The following is a 20576-nucleotide window of genomic DNA, read 5'->3' as shown; positions in this document are numbered from 1 at the left end:
CTGCGTTAGGCTCCAAAAAAGGAGCGTAGAGCATTTTTAACGCAGCTTCAACTCTCGATACCAGAGTTGCTTACGGATGCGGCCAGCCTCAAAAACGTGCTCGTGCACGATTCCCCCATAGGAAACAATGGGGCTGTTTGAGCTGAAAAAAAACCTAACACCTGCAAAAAAGCCGCGTTCAGCTCCTAACGCAGCCCCATTGTTTGCTATGCGGTAACCCTTCCTACGTCTGCACTTAACACTCTAACATGTACCCCGAGTCTAAACACCCCTAACCTTACACTTATTAACCCCTAATCTGCCGCCCCCGCTATCGCTGACCCCTGCATATTATTATTAACCCCTAATCTGCCGCTCCGTAAACCGCCGCTACTTACATTATCTCTATGTACCCCTAATCTGCTGCCCTAACATCGCCGACGCCTATATTATATTTATTAACCCCTAATCTGCCCCCCACAATGTCGCCTCCACCTGCCTACACTTATTAACCCCTAATCTACCGAGCGGACCTGAGCCCTACTATAATAAAGTTATTAACCCCTAATCCGCCTCACTAACCCTATCATAAATAGTATTAACCCCTAATCTGCCCTCCCTAACATCGCCGACACCTAACTTCAATTATTAACCCCTAATCTGCCGACCGGAGCTCACCACTATTCTAATAAATGGATTAACCCCTAAAGCTAAGTCTAACCCTAATACTAACACCCCCCTAAATTAAATATAATTTAAATCTAACGAAATAAATTAACTCTTATTAAATAAATTATTCCTATTTAAAGATAAATACTTACCTGTAAAATAAATCCTAATATAGCTACAATATAAATTATATTTATATTATAGCTATTTTAGGATTAATATTTATTTTACAGGTAACTTTGTATTTATTTTAACCAGGTACAATAGCTATTAAATAGTTAAGAACTATTTAATAGCTACCTAGTTAAAATAATTACAAAATTACCTGTAAAATAAATCCTAACCTAAGTTACAAATAAACCTAACAGTAGACTATCAATAAATTAATTAAATAAACTACCTACAATTAACCTAACACTACACTATCAATAAATTAATTAAATACAATTGCTACAAATAAATACAATTAAATAAACTAGCTAAAGTACAAAAAAAATAAATAACTAAGTTACAAAAAATAAAAAAATATTTACAAACATAAGAAAAATATTACAACAATTTTAAACTAATTACACCTACTCTAAGCCCCCTAATAAAATAACAAAGACCCCCAAAAATAAAAAAAAATGCCCTACCCTATTCTAAATTACTACAGTTCAAAGCTCTTTTACCTTACCAGCCCTGAACAGGGCCCTTTGCGGGGCATGCCCCAAAGAATTCAGCTCTTTTGCCTGTAAAAAAACCCATACAATACCCCCCCCCAACATTACAACCCACCACCCACATACCCCTAATCTAACCCAAACCCCCCTTAAATAAACCTAACACTAAGCCCCTGAAGATCTTCCTACCTTATCTTCACCCTGCCAGGTTCACTGATCCGTCCTGAAGAGCTCCTCCGATGTCCTGATCCAAGCCCAAGCGGGGGGCTGAAGAGGTCCATGATCCGGCTGAAGTCTTCATCCAAGCGGGAGCTGAAGAGGTCCATGATCCGGATGAAGTCTTCATCCAAGCGGGAGCTGAAGAGGTCCATGATCCGGATGAAGTCTTCTATCAACGGCATCTTCAATCTTCTTTCTTCCGGATCCATCTTGCAGACCTCCGACGCGGAACATCCTCTTCTCCCGACGCCGAGCCAGGACGGATCGGTGATACCTGGTGAGGTGAAGACAAGGTAGGATGATCTTCAGGGGCTTAGTGTTAGGTTTATTTAAGGGGGGTTTGGGTTAGATTAGGGGTATGTGGGTGGTGGGTTGTAATGTTGGGGGGGGGGTATTGTATGTTTTTTTTTTACAGGCAAAAGAGCTGAACTTCTTGGGGCATGCCCCGCAAAGGGCCCTGTTCAGGGCTGGTAAGGTAAAAGAGCTTTTAACTTTAGTAATTTAGAATAGGGTAGGGCATTTTTTATTTTGGGGGGCTTTGTTGTTTTATTAGGGGGCTTAGAGTAGGTGTAATTAGTTTAAAATTGTTGTAATATTTTTCTTATGTTTGTAGATATCTTTTTTATTTTTTGTAACTTAGTTCTTTTTTATTTTTTGTACTTTAGCAAGTTTATTTAATTGTATTTATTTGTAGGAATTGTATTTAATTAATTTATTGATAGTGTAGTGTTAGGTTAATTGTAGGTAATTGTAGGTAGTTTATTTAATTAGTTTATTGATAGTATAGTGTTAGTTTTAATTGTAACTTAGGTTAGGATTTCTTTTACAGGTAAATTTGAAATTATTTTAACTATTTTAGCTATTAAATAGTTCTTAACTATTTAATAGCTATTGTACCTGGTTAAAATAAATACAAAGTTACCTGTAAAATAAATATAAATCCTAAAATAGCTATAATATAAATATAATTTATATTGTAGCTATATTAGGATTTATTTTACAGGTAAGTATTTATCTTTAAATAGGAATAATTTATTTAATAAGAGTTAATTTATTTTGTTAGATTTAAATTATATTTAACTTAGGGGGGTGTTAGTATTAGGGTTAGACTTAGCTTTAGGGGTTAATCCATTTATTAGAATAGCGGTGAGCTCCGGTTGGCAGATTAGGGGTTAATAATTTAAGTTAGGTGTCGGCGATGTTAGGGAGGGCAGATTAGGGGTTAATACTATTTATTATAGGGTTAGTGAGGCGGATTAGGGGTTAATAACTTTATTATAGTAGCGCTCAGGTCCGCTCGGCAGATTAGGGGTTAATAAGTGTAGGCAGGTGGAGGCGACGTTGTGGGGGGCAGATTAGGGGTTAATAAATATAATATAGGGGTCGGCGGTGTTAGGGGCAGCAGATTAGGGGTACATAGGGATAATGTAGCTGGCGGCGGCGTGCGGACGGCAGATTAGGGGTTAATAAGTGTAGGTAGCTGGCGGAGACGTTGTGGGGGGCAGATTAGGGGTTAATAAATATAATACAGGGGTCGGCGGTGTTAGGGGCAGCAGATTAGGGGTACATAAGGATAACATAGGTGGCGGTCGGCAGATTAGGGGTTAAAAAAATGTAATCGAGTGGCGGCGATGTGGGGGGACCTCGGTTTAGGGGTACATAGGTAGTTTATGGGTGTTAGTGTACTTTAGAGTACAGTAGTTAAGAGCTTTATAAACCGGCGTTAGCCCAGAAAGCTCTTAACTACTGACTTTTTTCCTGCGGCTGGAGTTTTGTCGTTAGATGTCTAACGCTCACTTCAGAAACGACTCTAAATACCGGAGTTAGGAAGATCCCATTGAAAAGATAGGATACGCAATTGACGTAAGGGGATCTGTGGTATGGAAAAGTCGCGGCTGAAAAGTGAGCGTTAGACCCTATTTTGAGTGACTCTAAATACCGGCGGTAGCCTAAAACCAGCGTTAGGAGCCTCTAACGCTGGTTTTCACGGCTACCGCCAAACTCCAAATCTAGGTCAGAGAGAGCTGAAACAGTAAATAATGGAGACAACACAGAGGTGAGAGCCTGGTAATTCTCAGCTGCCAATGAGACTCTCACCCCCTTGTCCGTTACACTGTCTGAGCACTGACCTCACCTCTGAATGATTACAAGACAGCGTTTCTCTGCAGGAGCACTGTGACACCAGCAGAACCAAACTACTAATTTCTAAACTATGTGTAGATAGAAGAGTTTCAGCTCACAGTAAATAATGGAGACAGCACAGAGAGGTGAGATCGGGGTAATGCTCTGCTGCTCTCAGCTGCCAATGAGACTCTCAGCTCCCTAGTCCACCACAGATAAAGTAATGTGCATTACCCAGCTGGTGCAGCATAATACAGATCTTGATCTCTCCAGGTCAGGTTCGATCTGTCTGTGCAATGTGCATCAAGTAGCTGCTGATTACTCTCCTAGCCAGTTGATCAGTGTAATTATTTGCTAACAATAAATAAAATACGTTTTTTTTGTTTTGTTATACAGTGATCAGACACAGACAGTCTGAAATCGAGCCCCGTAGGAATGCCTATGAGAGGAGGGGCCAATGACCTCACTCTAGGCATAGGGGCGTGGTTCTGTGAGCCGTTGCTCACTCGTTGGTTTGCTGAGCAGGAGAGAAGACCTGTGAAGAGAAGCGTCCCTGTCTTTACTTACCATGGCAGATTTCCAGGCGATTATCGGTACGGTCCAGGAGCTGCTGTCGTCCAAAGGTGCGGAGTGGATCCGGAAGAAGCTGGCTGAGGAGGAAGACGTTGGAGCCGGAGGTGCGGTCACGGCGGACGGTGAGGTATCCAGGCCGGTTCGTAGATCCCGCCCGCCAGAGAGGCTGAGTCCATCCACCGTGAAGAGGCCGGAGTCCGGGAGTCGGAGAAGGAAGCCGGTGAAATCGTTGGTGGCAGCAGGAGGATCCGGTCAGCGAGTGGCAGCGGAGAAGAAAAGCGGAGCTGTTGGACAACGGACCGGGACCGTTATCTTCAGCAGGCCGGACGAGTCGCGGTTTCTTCAAGGAGAGTCTGCAGCTGGTAATCCTTCTTCTTTTTCAGGTACCGGAGACTTGATTGGTGAAGCGGTGGCGTCGGATGAAGCAGCAATGGCGGCCGGAGAAGAAGATTCGTTGGAGGAGCGTCACGTAAGTTGTTTGGCGCCAATTCAGGAGATTACGGCCTTCTCAGGCATAGGGAGCTCAGGAGCGCAGGACTGGGGAAATTTTCAGAGGGGCCCTTATGGACAATCAAGGGGTTAATTTATTATTTGGCAATGTGGCGGTTGGGCGGGAAAATATCTCCGGAGGCCAGGAAAGGACTACTGCCTTGGGGCTTGAGCCTTCACATACTGGAGCCATTACGGCTTTGCAGGGCCTGAATGTGTGGTGAAATATTGACGCAACTAGTCAGGATAGGACTGTAACGGCTAATAAGCCTTGGATCATAAGGGGTAATTTGGAGACTTCCACTCAGGATAAGCACACAACGGCTAATAGGCCTAGGGGTAGTTTAGAGCCTGGGTCAGAGGTAGGCTCTAAGGCAGTTGCAGGTGGAATAGGGAAGAAAGCAATTGCAAAAAGGAAGCACTGCAATACAGATTTAGGAGCTGTAAACGCTGAGGTGGCTGTTAGGCCAGGTAGTTCAGAAACGTGGGAGAGTTTTAGAGAGGGTCCTAATAGTAGGGATGATTATTTGAGGGGTAATAAATGTATTGATAGAGCAAGTGATAAGGATTATAGGGAGGCTGCCTCTAGGCAGGTTAATGTTTCCTTTTCCTCAGACTCTGTGCATTCTAGATTCATGTCAGCAGGCCGGAGCAGTGACACTCTTCCTTCAAGGATGCAGGAAGATGCAGATTCATTGTGGATTGATGAGCATTACAGCGACTTCGGCGAGGATGATGAACAAGCGTCTACGTCCGGACCAGTAACTACGGAAGAGGTAAGGGGTTTGGAGGTTTTATCTCAATTAATTAGGGCTTTAGTTCCGGAAAGTGGTAGTTCTGGGGGTAATGCGTTAGGGGTTGAAGCTGTAGACAGGAAAGATATGGGGAGTGTTTATTATAGGAGGGGATGCGGGGAGGAAAGTGTTAGTCATAACGTTAGAGGGGTAGCTAACAGGGATTACGCATCCTCTCAGCCTCAGGTAGTGCAAGGTGAAAGAAAGAGACAAGAAGACAGTTCCAGGTTTCCAGTGCCATGGCGGCGGGTGAGATCCCGTTCGCCTGTTAGCTACAGGAGAAGTCAGGACACAGGTGAATCTTCTGTATGGGGATCCCTGGGTAGGCAGACGAGGGAGCGAGGGAGACCCAGAAGGTCTAGAACTCCTGTAAAAAGGAGATATAAAGAAAGAGAAAGCAAGAGGCAAGGCAGCGAGGCAGCACGTCAGGAAGCAAGGAATGAGACGGTCACTGCAAGGGAGACAGTGAGTGAGTTGATGTTAAAAGGTTTGAAAAATTTAGTCTCGCAGTTGGAAAGTAGCAGTCAGTCTAGTGTTGTTGGCCCTTCTGGCCCCATTGGGGTGTGGGTTGCTCAGAATGTGCCGTCTGGGGGTGGTCCCCCGGAGCAGGCCAACTCTGTGATTTCAGGTAGTGTGAGTATGGTTGGGCAATCAAAAGTATCTGATCAGGCTTTTAGGCACCCATGTTTGTGTTCTGTTGGGCCTCTGGGTATTCATTTAGCTAAAGAGGTAAAGGAAAAGATTTGGAAGAGGGAGTTTGTTAAAATATTTTCACTGCTTCCGGTTGACCAGGTATTTGATGTTAAAGATTATTCCAGAAGCGAGTCGGCTAAAAAAGAGGAAGAGCGTAAAAGAAAATTTAGGAAATTGCCAAAAACATTGTCCAATTGGTCAAAGGCTTTTTGTATTTTGGCTAGTGTTATTGGTGAGAAGAACCCAGAGCGTTGTTCTTCTTTATTTTGTTATCTTGACGAGATTGCTAGTGCTTGCCGTACCTATGGAGGGCTTGCATGGTGGAGATATGACGAGCAGTTCCGTCAGCGCTTGGCGGTTCGGCCTGAAATGAGATGGGACGACAGGGATATGGGTATATGGTTGGAGCTCATGACTCCATTAAGGTCTGGTCAGCCCTTTCAAGGTCCGAGGGGAGGGGGCAATGCCCCCTCTGAGGCATCATCAGCAGTGGCCTTTAGGAAAGGGCTTTGTTTTCAATTTAATGAAGGAGCCTGTAAATTTGGGACAGCTTGTAAATACAAGCATGAATGTTCCTTTTGTGGAGGAATCCATTCAAGTGCCAAATGTTTCAAGAAAAGTAGATCTGTCACAAAAGGGGACAGTGTTGTTCAAAGCCAGGACGCCAGTGAAAGTAGAAAAGATGGAGCCGTGGTTAAAATTGTACGGTAGAAGAAAGGTTAAGCAGCTTGATTCGGATATTTTGTTGAAGGGTTTTTCTGACGGTTTTTATATCCCCTTTTCTGAGGGGATTGAATCTGTTTTTTCTGGGAATTTGAAGTCTGCATTGGATTTTCCTGAAGTGGTGGTGGAAAAAATTCAGAAAGAAATCTCTTTGGGTAGGATGGCAGGCCCATTTTCTGTTCCACCTTTTAAAAATCTAAGAGTTTCTCCTCTGGGTGTTGTTCCCAAGAAGGTTCCAAATCAATTTAGATTGATTCATCATTTGTCTTTCCCGAAAGGTTTTTCAGTTAATGATGGTATTGATCCGGAGTTATCTGCAGTCAGATACGCGTCTTTTGATAAGCCCTTAGATTTGGTGCGGGAAGCAGATTCTAACGTCTTGTTGGCGAAAGTGGATGTTGAGTCTGCATTCGGGCTTTTACCTGTTCATCCTTCTTGTCATCACTTATTGGGTTGTTTTGTTGATGGCTTTTATTTTGTTGACTTATGTTTACCTATGGGCTGCTCCATTTCCTGTTCTTATTTTGAGAAATTTAGTTGTTTCATAGAATGGGTTGTTAAACAGATTTCGGGATTGTCATCTGTCATTCATTATTTGGATGATTTTCTTTTTGTGGGTCCTGAAGAGCTTAATTCGTGCCAAATTCTGATGGATTCCTTTATGTTAGTAGCTAGGGATTTTGGGATCCCTGTTGCTAGTGAAAAAACTGAAGGCCCTTCTTCTGTGATTAGTTTTCTGGGCATCTGTATTGATGCCGTTTCCATGGAATCTAGACTCCCCTTGGAAAAAATTCATGATTTAGTATCTTCAATTGATGCGGCCCTTTCAAGGAAAAAACTTTCCTTAAGGGACATTCAGTCTTTGGTTGGTAAGCTGAATTTTGCATGTAAAATCATTCCGGTTGGAAGAATTTTCTGCAAGCGGTTATCTTTATCTATGGTGGGAGTTAAAATTCCCCACTTTAGGATTCGTTTGTCAGTACAAGTAAAGGAAGATTTGAGATTTTGGAAAGCTTTCTTAAAGGATTTTAATGGTAAATCCTTAATTCAAGCTCCGGAGATTTTAAGTAGTGAGCTTCATTTATTCACTGATGCTTCGGGTGCGCATGGCTTTGAAGCCTTATTTGGGAAAAAATGGTGTGCTGGTACTTGGCCGGTGTCTTGGGCGGTGTCTGTTTTAACAAAAAATCTTGTTTTCCTGGAATTATTTCTGCTGGTGGTATCTGTAAAAATTTGGGGTTCCGAATTTGCGAACAGAAAGGTGGTTTTTCATTCAGATAATATGGGGGTTGTCTTTGCTATCAACCGCCTATCATCCAGCTCTAAGCCAGTGATTGGGTTGCTCAGGATGTTTGTCTTTGAATGTATGAAGCACAATGTTTATTTCAGAGCTATTCATGTTCCTGGAAAGAGAATGTGGGGGCTGACGCTCTTTATCGTTTTCAGTGGCGGAGATTCCGGGAGGCAGTGCCAGATGCAGAAAGGATCGGTTTTCCTTGCCCGGAAGAAATGTGGTATTTGAACTTCCTAGACTGTTGAGATCGGTGAGGGGAGCCTTAGCTCTTAGTACTTGGAAAGCTTACTTATCAGTATGGATGCAGTGGTTAAATAAAATAGCTGATTTTGAAGGGGATAAGGAGGAGTTTTTGTTATTGGATTGGATTGAGGAATGGAGAGAGAGGAATATGTCTAAGTCAATGGTTCAGAGAAATATGGCGGCTTTATCCTTTTTGTTTAACATCTGAGGTTGGGTTGATTTGTCTAAGAAATTTTGTGTGCAAATGGCTGTGAGAAGCCTAATTAGGGGTAGGGTTTCTGTAGATAATAGGAGGCCCTTGGTTTTTTCGGTGTTAGAAAGGCTTGTTAATGTTCTTCCTGTAATTTGTTTTTCCCAGTTTGAGGTCCTTTTATTTAGAGTTGCCTTTTTAATTGCCTTTTTCGGGGCTTTTAGGATTTCAGAGTTAGTTTCTTCAAATCGCTGGAGTTGTGGGGGCTTATATTATAAAGATGTGGTGTTGAACCCTCACGAGGTTCTTTTATGGTTGAGAAAATCTAAAACTGACCAAACTGGAAAAGGTTGTTGGATTTGTTTGAGAGAAATTGGGGGTCTGTGCTGCCCGGTTACGGCAGTTAGGGATTTTCTATACGTCAGAAGGGGTATTGAGGGTATTCCGTTACTGGTTCATGAAGATGGGACTTCTTTATCCTGTTATCAATTTGAGTCAGTGATGAAAAAGGCTTTAGAAGTGATTGGTTTGGATAGCAAGGATTTTGGTTGCCATTCTTTTAGAATCGGGGCAGCAACTGAAGCAAATATTTCTGGATTGAATGTTGGTACGGTTAAAAAGATTGGGAGATGGAGATCTGATTGCTTTAGGTTATATGTTAGGCCAGATCTAGTTGATAAGTTGTAAAGTTATAGATCATTTTGTTTTTTGGCAGGTCCCCTTCACTGTTAGATTGTGGGACACTCATATATATATTGGGCAAGGAAAGAGGCAGCAGTCAGAGAATCAGGGATGCAACTTAGCTGTTCTTCTGAAAAAATCTTGATTAAATGGTTCGGTATTAGGGGAATGAAGTGGGATCAGTTATTAGGTAAAGTTATTAGTTGGGCTAGGCTTTTTCATCCACCTGACATCTTAATCATTCATGCAGGAGTTAATGATCTTGGGTTTATGGCTCAAAAGTGCCTTATCGATATTATAAAATGGGACATTTCTAGGTTAAAGGAGTTATTTCCTAATATGATGATAATATGGTCTGACAAAGAATGCAGACTGTCTTGGAGGTCTGCTTGGGACTTTAAAAGTTTGGATTCATCTTGTAAGAAGGTTAATCGGACGATTACAAGTTTTGTGGCAAAATTGGGGGGTTTTGGTGTCAGGCATGTGGAGTTTGAAGGAGAATCTGGAAGCTGTTTCTTTTTAAAAGATGGAGTGCACCTTAACAAAATTGGTTTACACCTGTTTAATTTCAACATGAGCGAAGGGGTGAAAAAGGCCTTAGCCCTGTGGGTTGGTGCTCGAAGGGTTTTCGACAGTGGCGGGGTGCTAGCCGCTAAGTTTATATAATTATTCTGGGTACCTCCTCAGGTATGGGGAGAGGTTAAGGATGTGAGCGTGCCTGGCGGAGCGCCAGTGGAAGGCACGTTATGTTAATTTGGCAAGCACCTTTTAATGTTAATGTTGTTTTAATAAAGTTTTAATTCAATTAATTTAAATAATAAATGCGGGCTGCGGCCTTTTTCCCCCAGGTTTTGTGTCTGTGTCTTTATTTATTATAATACTGCCTAGATGTGTGGTCATCTGATCACTGTATAACAAAACAAAAAAAAAAACGTATTTTATGACTAGACATCACAGCACACGTGTAACACTGCTCCTCTGCTAAATACTATTGTAGAGTTGTTACTGAGTGATTGACCGTTAGTTTTTCGCGCACATAAACTCATCCCCAGCCTTTCAGCAACAACTTCAAGCCAGAAACAAAACCAACCACCACTGCTTGCCTGCAGCAGCCAGTCTGTCACTCAACCACGAGGAGATTCAACATTCAATTAATTATCCAGGTTTCAGGGTTTAATAGACTCCCTGTAAAGGTGCGCTCACGGAAGCAAATATCGGATAAAAAGTCCAATGGAGTCCAATAAACGGCAGCTCTTCCAAATGTTTGGGGTACGATGAGCGGATCTATATTGAAGATAAGAAGGCGCCAGACATAGGGTAATATTGTTACGAACTGCAAACACGCTCAGGTAACATATAGATGGGATACTTACAAACACAGCGGCACCAAATTGTGCCTAGCGAAGCAGACCGGGACCTCAACCGTCGCCCGGAAGACCAACCAATGGCGTGCACCAAACTCCCGCAGTCACGTGAGTGTTGAAGCCAATCAACGAGTCTTTGGGCTCACACACCTTCCTTTCAAACGTCCGATTTAAACAATAGAACAACAGTGTAGACAAACCAGGTGTCCCATACACTGCAGTTTCTGGATATTGATTGGTTATAGTGCTAGAGTGATAGTAAGACCCACTCCAACGAGGTACTATAAAAACAATTTATTTAAAATGTTTTAAAATCAGCAACGCGTTTCTCGACCACGCAGGGTCGTTTCATCAGGCTTTAATACACAGTATAGTATTCCCGCTGCTTATGTACCTCTTCTAACCAATCACAACAGCTAAAACTTCACACACCTTTAAGGGGGGGGGCGGATATATTATTCTCAGTGAGCACATCTATTTTAGACACCATTGGAAATCATACTATTATCCTTAACTTTTCATTATATCATAGAGAAGCCAATCTATGTCCTCTAGATACTTAGATTTTATTTTGTTCTGATGTTATTATAATTTGTAGGTTCCTTTTTTGTTTTTTGATATCTTGTATTCGATTCATTATACTTTCTTGCGTGACAAATTCTCTTTCGATATCTCATAAATTATTTTTATTCGATTTCTTCTAAAATGAACTATATATTAATATTAAATGGGCTCTATATACTATAGGGCTACAGTATATTCCAATGCAGTATGGGACACCTGGTTTGTCTACACTGTTGTTCTATTGTTTAAATCGGACGTTTGAAAGGAAGGTGTGTGAGCCCAAAGACTCGTTGATTGGCTTCAACACTCACGTGACTGCGGGAGTTTGGTGCACGCCATTGGTTGGTCTTCCGGGCGACGGTTGAGGTCCCGGTCTGCTTCGCTAGGCACAATTTGGTGCCGCTGTGTTTGTAAGTATCCCATCTATATGTTACCTGAGCGTGTTTGCAGTTCGTAACAATATTACCCCATGTCTGGCGCCTTCTTATCTTCAATATAGATCCGCTCAATTAATTATCCAGTGCACTTCGGCTCAATCGATCAAAACCGGCTTTTTTCATTAACAGACAGACTGGTACTCAGTTATCAGCAGTGTGTGCGGCCCTGCAATAATGTGGGCAGTGCACACATGATAATATAACAAATAAACAGGCTGCATTGCACAACAACACAATAACACATTATTACTTACTAGTAGTAGTCTCACTCTCACACAGTCAGTCAGACAGAATCAGACAGGACCAGACCAGCATAGAGTCACTGTAACCCTGTTTGAGTCTGCTTTGCTCGCTTGCTAGTAGCTCTGCTTGCCCAATGAACAGCATTGTAAAAAAAAAAATCAGTGACTGTCTGACTGCTGGTACACTAACACACTGTCACTTACCACCAGCTCTGGCTGTACTATGACCGGTTCCGTCACCCTCCTCCATTAATTTGAATCAACAGTTCAGGGAGCACATGTGGCTGACAGCACTAGTAGTCAGTGTGCACACAGTTCTGGGCGTCTCCAATTCCTTAGTGCATCTGTGCCACAGACTGCTTTTTATAGGGCAACCTGTAATCCCTGCCCTCCCCATGCTGTCATCCAATGGGAGTTAGATATGTGGGGGGTTTTTATTTCGGCCGTCATTGCTTCAACGGACTTATAGATAATTAATGGGGGGCCTTAGAAATCACATGTAGGGACATAATACTCATGTGCAAAATGCTCTAAATCAGAGCATAACTCAAAAACGCCCCACTTTAGGATCTTTATAAAATATTGTATCAGAATTGTTACATTTTTATTCACATTTTTTTTCATACTAGTATTATGTCAGATTATGCAACCCCCCCCTACCCCCTGAAAAAATGTACATTTAACACACTATACCATGGAACATGAGGCTCTTTTTTATTTATTTTTTTATTTTGCTTTTTTTCAATTTTCACCCTCAATTTTCTTGGGTGGGCATTGCCCCACCTGCCCTTATGGAATAGCCTCCACTGGTTAAAAGGCAAAAAGTGAGCGTAGAGCAAAATTTTGCTCTACACTTCACTGCAATACCAGCACTGCTTAAGTCAGCGGTGAGCTGGTTGTGCGTGTCGTGCACAATTTCCCCCTGGGTATCAACAGAGAGAACAGGCAGAGAAAAAGTCTAACACCTGCAAAAAAGCAGGGTATAACTCATTAACGCAGCCACATTTTTTCCTATGGGGAAATAAAATGTATGTTTACACCTAACACCCTAACATGAACCCCGAGCCTAAACACCCCTAATCTTATACTTATTAACCCCTAATCTGCCACCCCCGACATCGCTGACACCTACATTATATTTTTTAACCCCTAATCTACTGCTCCAGGCATCACCGCCACTATAATAAACATATTAACCCCTAAACCGCCACACTCCCGCCTCGCAAACATTAGTTAAATATTATTAACCCCTAATCTGCCATCCCTAACATCGCCGCCACCTACCTAAATTTATTAACCCCTAATCTGCTGTCCCCAACGTCGCTGCCACTACACTAAATGTATTAAACCCTAAACCTAAGTCTAACCCTAACAACCCCTAACTTAAATATAATTACAATAAATCTAAATGAAAATTAATATTATTACCTAAATAATTCCTATTTAAAAAATAAATACTTACCTATAAAATAAACCCTACGCTAGCCACAATATAACTAATAATTACATTGTAGCTAGCTTAGGGTTTATTTTTATTTTACAGGCAAGTTTGTATTTATTTTAACTAGGTAGAATAGTTACTAAATAGTTATTAACTATTTAATAACTACCTAGCTAAAATAAATACAAAAGTACCTGTAAATTAAAACCTAACCTAAGTTACACTATTCTACCTAGTTAAAATAAATACAAACTTGTCTGTAAAATAAAAATAAAACCTAAGATAGATACAATATAACTATTAGTTATATTGTAGCTAGCATAGGGTTTATTTTATAGGTAAGTATTTAGTTTTAAATAGGAATATTTTAGGTAATGATAGTAATTTTATTTAGATTTATTTAAATTATATTTAAGTTGGGGGTCTTAGGGTTAGGGTTAGACTTAGGTTTAGGGGTTAATAAATTTAGTAGCGGCGATGTTGGGGACAGCAGATTAGGGGTTAATAAATGTAGGTAGGTGGCGGCGATGTTGGGGGTAGCAGATTAGGGGTTAATAAATATAATGTAGGGGTTAATATTTTTTAACTAGTGTCTGCGAGGCGGGAGTGAGGCGGTTTAGGGGTTAATATGTTTATTATAGTGGCGTCTATGTCCAGAGCGGCAGATTAGGGGTTAAAATTTTTATTATAGTGTTTGCGACGCGGGAGGGCCTCAATTTAGGGGTTATTAGGTAGTTTATGGGTGTTAGTGTACTTTTTAGCACTTTAGTTATGAGTTTTATGCTACGGCGTTGTAGCATAAAACTCATAACTACTGACTTTAAAATGCGTTAGGGATCTTGGAGGTAGAGGGTGTACCGCTCACTTTTTGGCCTCCCAGGACAGACTCGTAATACCGGTGCTATGGAAGTCCCATAGAAAAAAGACTTTACAAAGTTTACGTAAGTTGGTTTGCGGTAAGGCCAAAAAAGTGTGCGGTGCCCCTAAACCTGCAAGATTCATAATACCAGCGGTAGTGAAAAAGTAGCGTTAGGACCTGTTAACGCTGCTTTTTCAGCTTACCGCAAAACTCGTAATCTAGCCGCTAATCTTTTATCACCATTCTCTTCTTTTATTTTTGCCTGTTAATATTTCATAATTTAACAATATAAGCTGCTGAGACTCCTAAAGAACAGGGCTATACCCATTCCTATGCATGTACATAACTAAATGTTATCAGATGTTTGTCTTCTATGTCCCCCGTCTCTCTTCTCAGTACTTCAGAGGTCAAGGTTTGCAATATAAATATAATTATAGTATCCCTATGCTCATTCATATTATTCATATAAATTAGACCCTAAGCGGTGCTCACCCGCTGTACACTATCAGATACTATGAAGCCCAAGAGTGGCTGCCAATCTGACTATCATTTGTTTCTTAGTTTTCCAACCAAAGGGCCCATAAGGGGTCATCCAAATAGTCAGCCTTTTAAGCTATCTTATTTATAAAATAGAAGTTAGGGAAGCCTATTCATTGTCATTAATTTACAAATTGTAATGTTTATTCAACAATGGTATACATGTCCTTACTGTTACAGGGCTATCAATGTATGTTGTTTTCATTGTTAAACCTCAATAAAAAAAACTATTTAAAAAAAAAAAAAAGAGGCATGGATTCAAGAGAGGAAAGCATAATTCTGTCACTATATAAATCGATGGTAAGACCTTACCTTGAGTATGGAGTGCAGTTTTGGGGACCGATCTCAAAAAAAGACATTGCAGACCTAGGAAAAAAGCCACAAAGCTAATAAGGGTAATGGAAAATTTAAGCTATGAGGAGAGGTTAGCCAAACTGGCTCTGTTTTCTCTAGAAAAAAAGGCGCTTGAGAGGTGACATGATTACTTTATATAAGTGTATTCAAGGCTGATATACAGAGATTGTAGAAGCTCTGTTTATTCCAAGAAAAATGTTTGTGAGAAGAGGTCACAATTTAAGGTTGGAATAAAGGAGATTTAATCTCCTGCAACAGAAACATTTTTTCACTGTAAAAGCAATGCAATTGTAGAACTCATTACATAAGGAGGTATTGAATGTCAATACCTTAGATACATTTAAAAATGGTTTGGATAAATTACTGGCTGGAAACATAATTCATTGATATGATTGCTTGTATTAAATGGGTCACCTTTTAGTGGGATTAATTTAAGCTCAACTGGAGCTTCTTTGTAAGTATATTTGATTTGTATAAGTTGAACTCGATGAACTTCTGTCTTTTTTCAACCTCATCTACTATGTTACTATGTTACCTATGTGGAGGATTGCCCAATATCCTAGGTGCCATAGATTGTACCCATGAGGCACTTAGGTCACACCAAGAAAAACAGGTGATATACAGAAACTGCAAAAAAAATCTACTGTCTCAGTGTGCAAGTTGTTTGCAATCATTTCGTTTTTATATAGTGTATATAGAGTGTCAGTGCATCATTCCCTTAAAGTCTCGACTCATATCTTACTTCACTCTGCCCTCTTTAAAACTGAGAGAAGCATAGGATCACAAGATATGTTGTTAAAGGAAACTGAGAACGAGCGGTTTGAGAGATATGAGGCAAACCAGAAGAGGGCTGTGTCTCAGATGCCAAATGAATGTAGTATTTTTAGGAGGAGAGGATGGTCAACTGTGTCAAAGGCAGAGGACAGGTCAAGAAGAATTAGTAAGGAGTAGTGGCCTTTTGCTTTAGCTGATAACAGGTCATTTGTTACTTCAGTAAGAGCGGTTTATGTTGAGTGTTTAGGGCGGAAACCAGATTGTAATGGATCAAGTAAGGAGTTAGTTGTGAGAAATTGAGTTAGCCGATTATAGACCAGTTGTTCCAATAATTTTGAAGCAAAGGGGCAACTCACAGATTGCACAGAAGACAAGATTCTCGCAGTGCCCATGTCGTGTACTGGAGAACACCGGTCCCCCCAGCAGGACAGTCTCCGGCAAAATCCACACTCCAGATCCTCCACTTATGAGAAGGCGATCAGTCACTGCAGCCCCTAAGGGAAATACTAATGGATCTATGCATCACTTCTGAAACAGTGTTTAGGCTAATGCTCCCAATATTCACTTCAAAAAGGTCGGAAACTCCAATATAGGAGAGAGCATATATAAAGCAGTGTAATTTACTGCTGCTTCAAAACTCTATACTCCGCTGAGGATGATAAGTGGCATAGACGCTATAAAGTATCAGTGTGACAAGATCGTAAGTTATAAAGTATCAGTGTGACAAGATCGTGGGTAGAAAGCTCCTATACAAAGAAGCAACTCCTCTGTGGGAAAATGAAAAATAATTTATTAAAAACAACGCGTTTTTCAGTGTCTCAGCACTGTTTCATCATGAATATATATAACCCAAAGTTTGTTAAAAAAAGTACCAATTTTTTTTTATTTGATCGCATTTGGCGGTGAAATGGTGGCATGAATGAAATATACCAAAATGAGCCTAGATCAATACCTTGGGTTGTCTACTTAAAACATTATGTATAGTTTTGACAGGTAAATAAAAAAAACAAGGCTCTATATCTGTTTAAATGGAGTGATAGCAAAAATGCTAAATAATCCCTGGTATTTTAGGCAAGTTTTTGTCTGAAAGTCCCGGTAGTGAAAGGGTTAGGTGATTTCTCCACTCTACTATACCCACAATTCTTCTTTCCACTGATGGGGAGAAAGCCTCTGAAAGGATAGGTTGAAATGTCATTATATTCCACTCCTACAGCTTGAGTTAAAGGGATAGTGTCACGAATACCTCAGGATCTAGCGGCTAAGGGGTTAACTCTGTTTAGTTTGTGAACTAAAAACAGTTGTTTGTTTTTTAAGAAGAACTGTGTGCTGTGTTAGGTAAGCACATAATTTCTATTTGATGTGCCAGAATCCCTCATAAATAGTTTCTAAGGCCCATTCCACCAAATGTTATTGTCTACGCATTGAGTCATAAAGCCCGTCAAACTGTCAGCAGAGAGCATGACACAAAACAGTGCTTCTTCCCCATATCCTGATGAGGTCAATAAAAGGACATTCGTACAATGTAGATATGTGTTTAAAACATGTTATGACAATAAATGAAGGGAAAAAATAGCAACCATGTCATATTTGATATCAAATTGATTCTCACAATGTAACTAAGAGATTGCCTGTCTGCTTATATGAAAATAGATTTACCTAGCAGAAATTATGACATGTTCTATAAGCTCAGGCAAAGACAGAGGCCTAGATTTAGAGTTTTGTCGGTAACGACCCGCGTAGCTAACGCTGGCTTTTTTCTGGCCGTACCTTTTAAATAACTCTGGTATTGAGAGTTCACAGAATGGCTGCGTTAGGCTCCAAAAAAGGAGCGTAGAGCATATTTAACGCAACTTCAACTCTCGATACCAGAGTTGCTTACGGACGCGGCCAGCTTCAAAAACGTGCTCGTGCACGATTCCCCCATAGAAAACAATGGGGCTGTTTGAGCTGAAAAAAAAACCTAACACCTGCAAAAAAGCCGCGTTCAGCTCCTAACGCAGCCCCATTGTTTGCTATGGGGAAACACTTCCTACAGTCAGTGAAGAGTGGGGAATGCTTGGTTGGGTGTGTACGGAGTGTGCTATTTCATATGCAAAAATAACAATAAATCACAATTGCACCGCCAGCTTGATAGAGCAAACAAAGTTCACAAACTTGCTATGTCAGCGGGTCACCCCAATCTCCCCCGACTATAGCCAAATCCAAATGAATATGTCATGTGTATATGAATATGAAACTCTCCAATGCAGTCAAGTAATATCACTTTTGATTATATTGCAAAGAAACTCACCACAGTCCTGTTTAGGTTGATCTTTCTCTTGTATCCAAGTGGTGTTGTTGATATTCTTGTGGTGCTGGTGAGTATCCAAGCTGGAAATAGTTAAACCTCCGCAATAGGGGAATTGAATGGTGTTTGAACTCGCTGAGTGTGCTCACAATGGCCAAACAATTCAAGTCTCACAAACAAAAGACAGTTTGGAGCACCAAAAAGCGAGTGAAAAACAAAATTTTTTATTTTATTTATAACAATAGGGTTACATAACCCCAGGGTAAGAGTGTAAAAACAATATGATGAAAAACAGAGAACAAATAGGCTGACCGGTTTCGGCGTGTGCCTTAATCCTAGCCTGCTTAAAAGTGTTAGTAAGATTCACAGCTTAAAAACCCACCTCTGTGTTTCAATTGGGTGTGAGAAATTCACACCTCTCTCATGGTTAACCAATGTTCAACTTCCTAATTTATCAGACACCTGTGTTACCTACTGACTTCACTAGTGTTATTAGGTGTGGCGAAGTCTGTGCAGCCCTCTTAAAGTTTTAACTGTAAACTTTCCTTTGCCTACACACAGACCGCACAAAAGTGCCCATCGTCACATCTAGATTACTGCTGAAATAAATTGTTGTTGCTTTTAATTAGAACTGTAGCTTATATAAGCTAAATTTGTTTTTATCTTTTCCCATTTTTATACCAACATATCTCCATGTATGTAATGCTGTCTAATATCTTACGTATCTTGAACGTTACAGCATTTTAGAATACAAAAAGGAAAAGTTAAAGTTGTGGGACCTGAGACTGCCTGGGTCTGATACTGCCCACTAGCCCTTTGTGTACACACTTTCATAGCAAGACAGGGGGATTTGATTGCAACTGTTCGAGGATGCGTGTGTAATTGTTTACATGTGTGACGTATGGATCACACCTCCAGTTCCGCCCTATAGGCTTGCATGCCCCATCACTTCCACAGCACTAATCCGCCTTCCACTTTAATAATATGTGTGGAGGAGGTGTGTTAGCGGCACCCCTGGCGTGTGTATTTGTTTACATGTGTGACGTATGAATCACGCCTCCCGTTCCGCCCTATAGGCTTGCATGTCCCATCGCTTCTACAGCACTAATCCACCTTCCACTTTAATACTATGTGTGGAGGTGGTGTGTTAGCGGTATCCCTGACCTGTAGTTAAATGGTTTCTCCAAAGTAACCTCACCTAGCGTAGAGCCCTCACTCTATAAATGTATGTTTAACCCTAATCGATGCGGCTGAAAAGCTCCATCTGTTTAGTGTGCATCTGTTTCGCTAAAGGGGAGGGGAGGGGGTGGAAGCGGAGTTTGGTGGGGGGGGGGGGTGGGGGGGAGGGTGGTGGGTTATGTGCACTTGAGGTTGGCAGTAGTATGAAATTTAAACAGATATTTTCTATCCCTAAGAAAACTATAATGGATCTGCTATGTGAACGGAACTCTGAAAAGCTTGTGCCCACTGATACCTATTCACAATCGTGTGGGCATTGATCTACAACTGGTTGGATATCAAGTACTGAGATATGTATTTAAATAAGGTTATCTTTTGTTGTGTACATTTATAATTAATGTGGTTTATATTTATAAACTTTTTAAATTGTTTTAAGTGCTGGTTGGAAATTATTTGTGTAGTATGATATTGTAAGGGAATTGCTACAGCTACCAAAAATTAATTAAATCGAATTCTGAATTTAGGCCCTCTGGAGACCTGGTTCTCAACCTAAAAATCCAGAAGGCCTCCCTTTCTCCCAGTTTTCGTGTTCTATCCAGTCCTCTATTTTGTACAGGGACCTTCTCTATGATGGTCCACGAAAAGTACCTGGGATCTTTTTGGTGTATCACGGAAAAGTGATTGATCAGTGGCGTTGTTAATTCACCTGCTCTTATATCAGCCAGATGTTCCTTAATTCTAACTCGTGCCTCCCTGGTCGTTAGACCTACATATTGGAGGGCACAATGTGTGCATGATATTAGATATACCACGAAATTTGACCGGCAGTTTAAGCACAGTCTCTTCTGGAAAGTTTCACCTGTGACTAGAGACCTAAAAGAATCTCCCACTACCACTCTTTCACATGCCTTGCAGGATAGATAATTGCATCTAAATGTGCCATTTAGTCTCAGCCAGGTTGAGCCACTGGTCTCTTCCTGCTTCAGTCTAGTGGGGGCTATTAAGTTGCCAATCGTACGATTCCTTTTGTAAGCGAATCGTATGCCTTCATCCACTGTATCTTTTAATGCATCATCAGCCGAGAGTAGTTGATAGTTATTTTTGATTATCTGGCATATCTGATGGTACTGTCGTGAGTACTCAGTTATGAACATAATTTTGTTACCCTCTTTAAGTTGTTCCCACTCTCTCCTAGGCTGCTTCCTGTT

Source organism: Bombina bombina, chromosome 10 (assembly GCF_027579735.1).
Source record: "Bombina bombina isolate aBomBom1 chromosome 10, aBomBom1.pri, whole genome shotgun sequence".
Lineage (NCBI taxonomy): Eukaryota > Metazoa > Chordata > Amphibia > Anura > Bombinatoridae > Bombina > Bombina bombina.
The sequence above is the reverse complement of the archived record's forward strand: the minus strand, read 5'-3'. Positions refer to the sequence as shown.